We start from the raw sequence: 6,614 nt of genomic DNA on the forward strand, positions 1-6,614 counted from the left end.
CTGAAGCTCTGAGTGTCAGCAGAGAGAATGGAGACAGGCAACCTTAGGAAATTGGAGGTTGGAGAGACCCTCCAGAATGCACCAGAGACCTGAGAGGTGAGAGACTCTCAGGATTCAAAGGGAAGGACCTTAGATGAAATGCCCAACAGTAGGGAGAGGGAACTTGTAGACCCCACTTCTGTATTCTTTTAGAATATGAATATATTTTAAGAAGCTTCTTCTGCAGAGGGTTTTCATATGGCTTTTCAAAAGGCTGATAGTGTTGGCTATCTACGCCCATCTTCTATCTTCTACTCTGTTATCCCTCCTCATACCCTCTTTAATCCTTCTCTTCCCATTTTGTCTTTATCAAAATTCAAGAAGGTGGACTCCAGAAAATCCAGGAGCTCATGTCTCTAGCTGCATATGTATCAGAAGATGGCCTAGTCGGCCACCAGTGGAAAAGAGGCCCATTGGTCATGCAAACTTTATATGCCTCAGTACAGGGGAATACTGGGGCCAAGAAGTGGGAGTGGGTGGGGGAGCGCATGGGGGGCTTTTGTGATAGCATTGGAAATGTAAATGAAATAAATACCTATAAAAAAAGAAAAGAAGATAGACCCCCCCAACAAAAAACAAACAACAACAACAACAACCCCCCCAAACTATGTTCTATATCGTCTTCCTCAGAAGATCTCCTCCTTCCCCCTGTTCTCTCACTAGTTAGGCAAACCTCTGTTTAAATGAAACAAACAAATCTAAAGCATAAAAGCTAACATCCACTTATAAAGAAAACAAACAGTTTGTATTTCTGGGTCTGAGTTACCCCATTCAGTATAATTGTTTCTAGCACTATTCTTTTACCTGCAAATTTCATAATTCTATTTTCCTTAACAGCAGAATAATATTCTGTTGTGTAAATGTATCACATTTTCATTATCTGAGCACATGTTGATGAATATCTAGGCTGTTTCCAATCTCTGGCAGTTATGAATAAAACAACAATGAATATGGATGAGCAGTGTCCCTCTGGTAAGGTATAAGTCCTTTGGGCACATGCCCATGAGTGGTAGAGCTGGATATTGTGGTAGAACTACTTTCAGCTTTTTGTGAACCTCCACACTGATTTCCATAATGACTGAATAATGGTATGCATTGGTTCCATTATGTTATTTCTTTAGAGTAATTGTTTTTAGAATAAGGAAACCAATGTTACAAAGCTAAACTCAGTGAAAATAAAATTAGAAGTAAGAATGAGTGTTATTTATGAGAAAGTCTCAGGAAAATCTTTATATAGACTTGCAGACACTTGACATAGACTCCTAGTCTGATAGCTTACTTTCAATTGCATCCAAAATTCTAGGTTAAAATTTCAACCCTGTCATACATTTTGTTACTGTTATTAGAACTTATATGGGGCTATGTTATACATCTTTTAAAAAAATATTTGTTAGGTTTAATTATTTTCAAGAATTTTCTTTTGTTAACTACACTTAAATTGGTTTATATACTTAACACCATTGCTGCAATTCAGTATTGTCAAAAGTGTATTTATTGTATTATTTTATTTTATAAACTTTATATGATTGTTATATATGCAACCATATGGCTGCTCAGAATTCTTCATTTTGAGGTGTAGTACTTGTTAAAGTGTGTGTTTTTTCCTTCAGTCTCCAAGCTACTGGAATAATGACTCAGACTCAAAATATATTTAGAGATACCTAGGCCATATAGCTAGGTTTGTTCCCTGAGTAGCTAATAAATTATAATAACCCATTTATAATAATCTATATCCTGACACGTGGCTGGTTAACTCTGCTCAGGTACCATGCATCTGTCCTCCTCACACCTGGCTATATCCCAAAATACTCTCAGTCTCCTGGATATCCCAATTTGTATTCTATCCTTTTTTTTATAGGTCATAGTTTTTTTTTTAATTGACAGGTGATGCATCCATATAATACACAAGATAGCCTTTCTATAAGAACTCCTCTTGGTCTTTTTTACAGGGAGAATTGTAAAAGTAATGAATTTTCTCAGCTTTCTTTTGAATCTAGGAATCCATTGCTTCTTTACTTCTGAAGGAACACTTTTATTCTGGTAGTATTCTTCATGGGTAATGATTTTCCATGAATATTTTGAGCATATCTAGCTCAAGATTTCTGGGAAAAAAGCCAGTATTTGCCTTATTGACACTATCTTGTATATGATAAATCTGCTCTTTCATTTTAGTCAAAGTATCTAGTCCTGGTCTTTGACACTGTGTGTGTATGTTGGTACGCATTGTTTTGAGTTCTTATGAGGGGTCTTCTGTGCTTCTTCACTCTTTAACTATAATTTGAGGGGTCAGTCACTATTTCTTACATACACATACACATATACACATACACATACACATACACATATACATACACATACACATATACATATACATCATATACACATAAACTCACCCATAAATACACATGGACTCATATAGATGTAAACACTGTCATTGCTGAATGTGTTTCTATATATGGGTGTGGAAACCTTTCAATTAATTTCTGAGTTTCTCATAAAAGGTATTGGTCTGTGCTATGCACACTCCAGTGTAGTCTGCTTGACAGGCCAAGAAGCCTGGAAGCACTCATGAGGCAAAGAGTTTCAGAGAAACTCACCTCCTGGAACCTTGGTGTTCTCATAACTTGTATACTCATATACTATCCCTGTGTTAGTCTGTCGTATGGATCCACGTGCTCTTTTTTAGAATTATTTTATTATAAGTGCCTTTAGAGATTGAATTCTGACATAGATAAGCCTTCGCCAGTGTTCCAACATCCTAGAAAATCCTTGAAGCCAACAAACTTGGAATTCAGTAGGAATTCAGTGAGAAGGTTATCTATTCAGTAACATTCAAACTTATTTCTAGTAGAGACAGTGAAACTAATTAGGCATTACAAAGAATGGAGCCAGAGTAGCTCAGGGCTGGTCTGCAGAGTATTTACTTGAGACAATAGCCAGCCTTACCCAAACAAGGTAATAAACAATAGCCTAGCTATTAGGTGAGTTTACCATGAAAGAGTTAGGGAATCCCCCTGAGACAGGTTTCTTCACTAGGCCCAAAGAAACAGCATAAGTCAGGCATTTACTAAGAACCCCTGGTGGTGGGCTTAACAATAGGCTAGCATTACACCTGGCTCCCTTCTTAGTGACAGAGGCCTGGTCCTCGCCTTCTTTTAATGTATACATTCCTTATGTTTTGTGTCACTGTAACTCGGTGGATGTATCTCACCTGGTTTCTTGTTATTCTTCTATATAAAAAGTTTTGATGCTCGACTTGACAATTACATTCAGATTCTATACAATCTCCTGTGTTGTGTCTGTCTGTCATTCATTCGCCGACTCCTTGTCCACCTGCAACTAGAGACCCGTTCTACACAGACAAGGGACCAAGAGGGTTTGCAGCAGGTCTGCAAATTGTTGCTAAACTAGTGTACATTTAAGGAGACAGAAAATGCAGGGCTGCTTTCTCTACCCTCTGGATCATGTGAAAAACACATTTTTTCAATTATAATGTAAATACTGTTGACTTCATTAGGAAGTATTAACATTTTCTTTCTGTACTGTGTCTCATGAGGGCAGTGATTTATTTTTTGAAGCTCATCTTTTTGTGGATTTATTGCTTACTTACCTTGTTATTTGTATTTCATCTCAAATACTTGCCCCCATATCTTGAGATTCTTTTTAGTTAAGGAAGTTAAGAGTGAGTGAATAATGAGCTTTGGGCAGGTGGAAAAGATGTGTTAAAGGTAAGTTTTGCTTTATAATGCATGTAGTTTTTTTTGTGGAAATCCTTAGCACTAAATATAGGGAGAGTCATTTGGGAATGTGATACAGGCACACACCCCCTTGATTGATAAATGTCCATCCAACTTTTCCATTCATCTAGGTGATACAGTATACTCAGGTTAAGGCTCATAGACACCACATCTGCTTGCCACCATGCCAGGCAGCCTGGACTGAAGATGTTACTCAGGGGCCTATGGAAGCCGCCACAATGTGCAAGTATGAGGTGGTCAAATGAGAAAGAAGTAGAACAGCTTGAACATTATGAAGAGGGATGGGTCTGGAGACTCGAGGGTGGAGATGTGTAGCCTGTTATGATTGTCCAGCCTCACCTCCAGGGCCCATGATGAGTTCCTAGCCTGAGCTGCTGCTAAGGGCCATGTCTGAATCTCAAGTACATGAGAGCAGGAGAGCTGAACTTGGTTCCTGTAAATAGTGACCTTGGGTGGTCTAGCTGGGGCAGGACTGGAGCACCCTGCTTGTGTGGGTAAGGGAGAGTCAGTGGGCTGACAAGCTCAGCTAGCACCTGGGGCCAGATCCAGGGCTCTGAGTTGGCCCACCCCATAATCTATATCATCTGCAAACAGTTGGGAAATATGAAAGGGTCAGGTTTGTTAATCCAAAACTTCAGGATCTCCACCGCAAAAGGCAACAACAGGATGGCTGAGAGGAGTCCTATAAAAATCCAATACTGATGGTATCACAGAAGCCAGACACCTCGAACCAGACCAATGTTGATTCATTGCAATGAACATTTGCAAATGAAGAAGGTGTGTGGATAGAGGGGTATACTGTAGGACACATTGTGACATACATACAGCTTCCACAATGAGATGTTTTCCCGTGTGTATGTGTGTGTGTGTGTATGTGTGTGTGTGTGTGTGTATGTGTGTGTGTGTACATTTTATTTTTGGATGTTGGTTGTGATATAAATAGTTTTGAAAATGAGAAGAACTGGGGTGCATTATGTGAAACAAAGAATCAATAAAAATTAGAACAAAAATTGTTCACTCAATTCTGTGTTTAAAGCGACAACATTCTATGTCTTTGCAATCTTAGAATATGCTACAAGTGTTAGACAGAGATATAGATGCTATCAAAACTAGGCTTTGGTGAAATTGAGTCTAGCATAATATTTAAACCAGAAAATATATAATATAATTTCTAAAATATGAGATTCCAAAAACAAGCTTCTAGATTAAACACTTGCCTCAATTCATTGAGTAAGTTGATAATTAACCATGTTGCAAAGTTATTCTAAATGAAAAATTATATCTGTAATAGGCTGCCTAAGCATAAATAAAATTTATTTTATTTACTATGTAGCATCTTGACATTTAAAACTCATTATTAATTCATAAGAATTATAGTACTGCCTGTGTATAATTTATTTGAATTATTGGTTTTTAGATGGAAGAGTCTGTATGTCCTTAAACTGACCTATATATTTTAAGCATTCAGTAAAAGATTGCAATCGTTAAGGATTCACTGAGGTTTTATTTTGTTTGGTTGTATTTCAGAGAGATTTTAAGTGAAGAAATAATATCCAAATGTTCTCATTAATGCAAGGTGTGAGGTTCCCTGGAAAGAAATGCAATTATACCCTAGAGGCGACCAGATTTTTAAGACTTAAGTTTGCCACTTAAGCTGTTTTAGCTACTTTGTTCTGCTTATTTTAGATTGCATTCACACAGAGATGCCATCTGTATTCTATACCAGGCTCTAAATATTTAACAGCGATTTTAATGTATTACTTAAAATGAAAGGTGGTGTTTCTGTACAGATTTAGCTCATTGTTGTGTTAGTCTTTTTTGATGACCTGAAATTTAGAAAAAAAATGTTAAAGAAACATCTGGAGTTGGGAAAATGGCTCATACTTGTTATCCTAGCAGGTAGATACAGGGGAGTTGCAAAATTGAAACCTAATGGAATACATAGGGACTCTATCTCTCCAAAGAATCTGTCCATATCTACACCTGTGTGTTATAGGATCCAAGGCTGTAACAATAAAATATAAGATAATTCTCTTTGTATATGTCTTAGCATAAACACAGACTGTTATGCTTGGTGCTGGATAGATGTTTCAGGGGATAAGAGGATTGCTGCTCTTTCATAGGAACCATGGTCAGTACCCAGCATCCAAGTCATACAGCTCGCAATTATCTACCAGTCCAGAAGATCAAGCACACTGTCCTGGTGTCTGTGGACCCTACATTCATGTGTCACACAAACATACATCCACATGCAGGTTTAATAACAAAATAAACCTTAAAAATGTTGATGCTTCATGAACTGTGTATTAGTAGTAAGAAGGACAAAGTTTAAAGCACATCCAAAACAGTGCAAACTCCTTTAGGGCAACTTATATAAATTAAATGTAAAATGATTCGTTTGCCTATGAAAATGTGCTATGTGTAAACAAAACTTTTTTTGCTACTTCTTCTTTTAATTACCCAAGGAAAAAGTGTATTGAACTCCTAAATTCTAGTTTTCTGTCTCCTACAGTGTGCAACAATGAGACCCACCTTGCAGCCAGCACAGGCATCTCTGGATAAAAGATAGTTTCTCAGTGTGCTTGGTGGTGATCCCCTTTGTAAGGATGCTCCGCCGGCTTTATGGCTGTGCCTCATGCACACGGCTAGAAGTTTTCTTTGCCTTGTACTTGTAGTATGCATGGGTAGCTTTTAAGATAGGTTTGCCAATTCTGCAAAAATACAGAATTCTTTATGAATTTGGATGTCATCCTTGCACAGGGGCAATGCCATCTTTGAATCATTTCAATTTCAGTTTATGTGCTACAGAAGGAAGAC

At 37.6% G+C, this 6,614-nt stretch overlaps 1 non-coding gene across 1 annotated transcript; it reads right to left on the minus strand.

Annotated features, from left to right (window-relative positions):
• Positions 1–6,512: 6,512 nt before the first annotated feature.
• LOC115031151 lies at positions 6,513–6,614 on the minus strand. The gene has a single exon (XR_003836776.1). It is a non-coding gene; the product is annotated as a U6 spliceosomal RNA (small nuclear RNA).

This window comes from Mus caroli, chromosome 5, assembly GCF_900094665.2.
Source record: "Mus caroli chromosome 5, CAROLI_EIJ_v1.1, whole genome shotgun sequence".
Taxonomy (NCBI): Eukaryota; Metazoa; Chordata; class Mammalia; order Rodentia; family Muridae; genus Mus; species Mus caroli.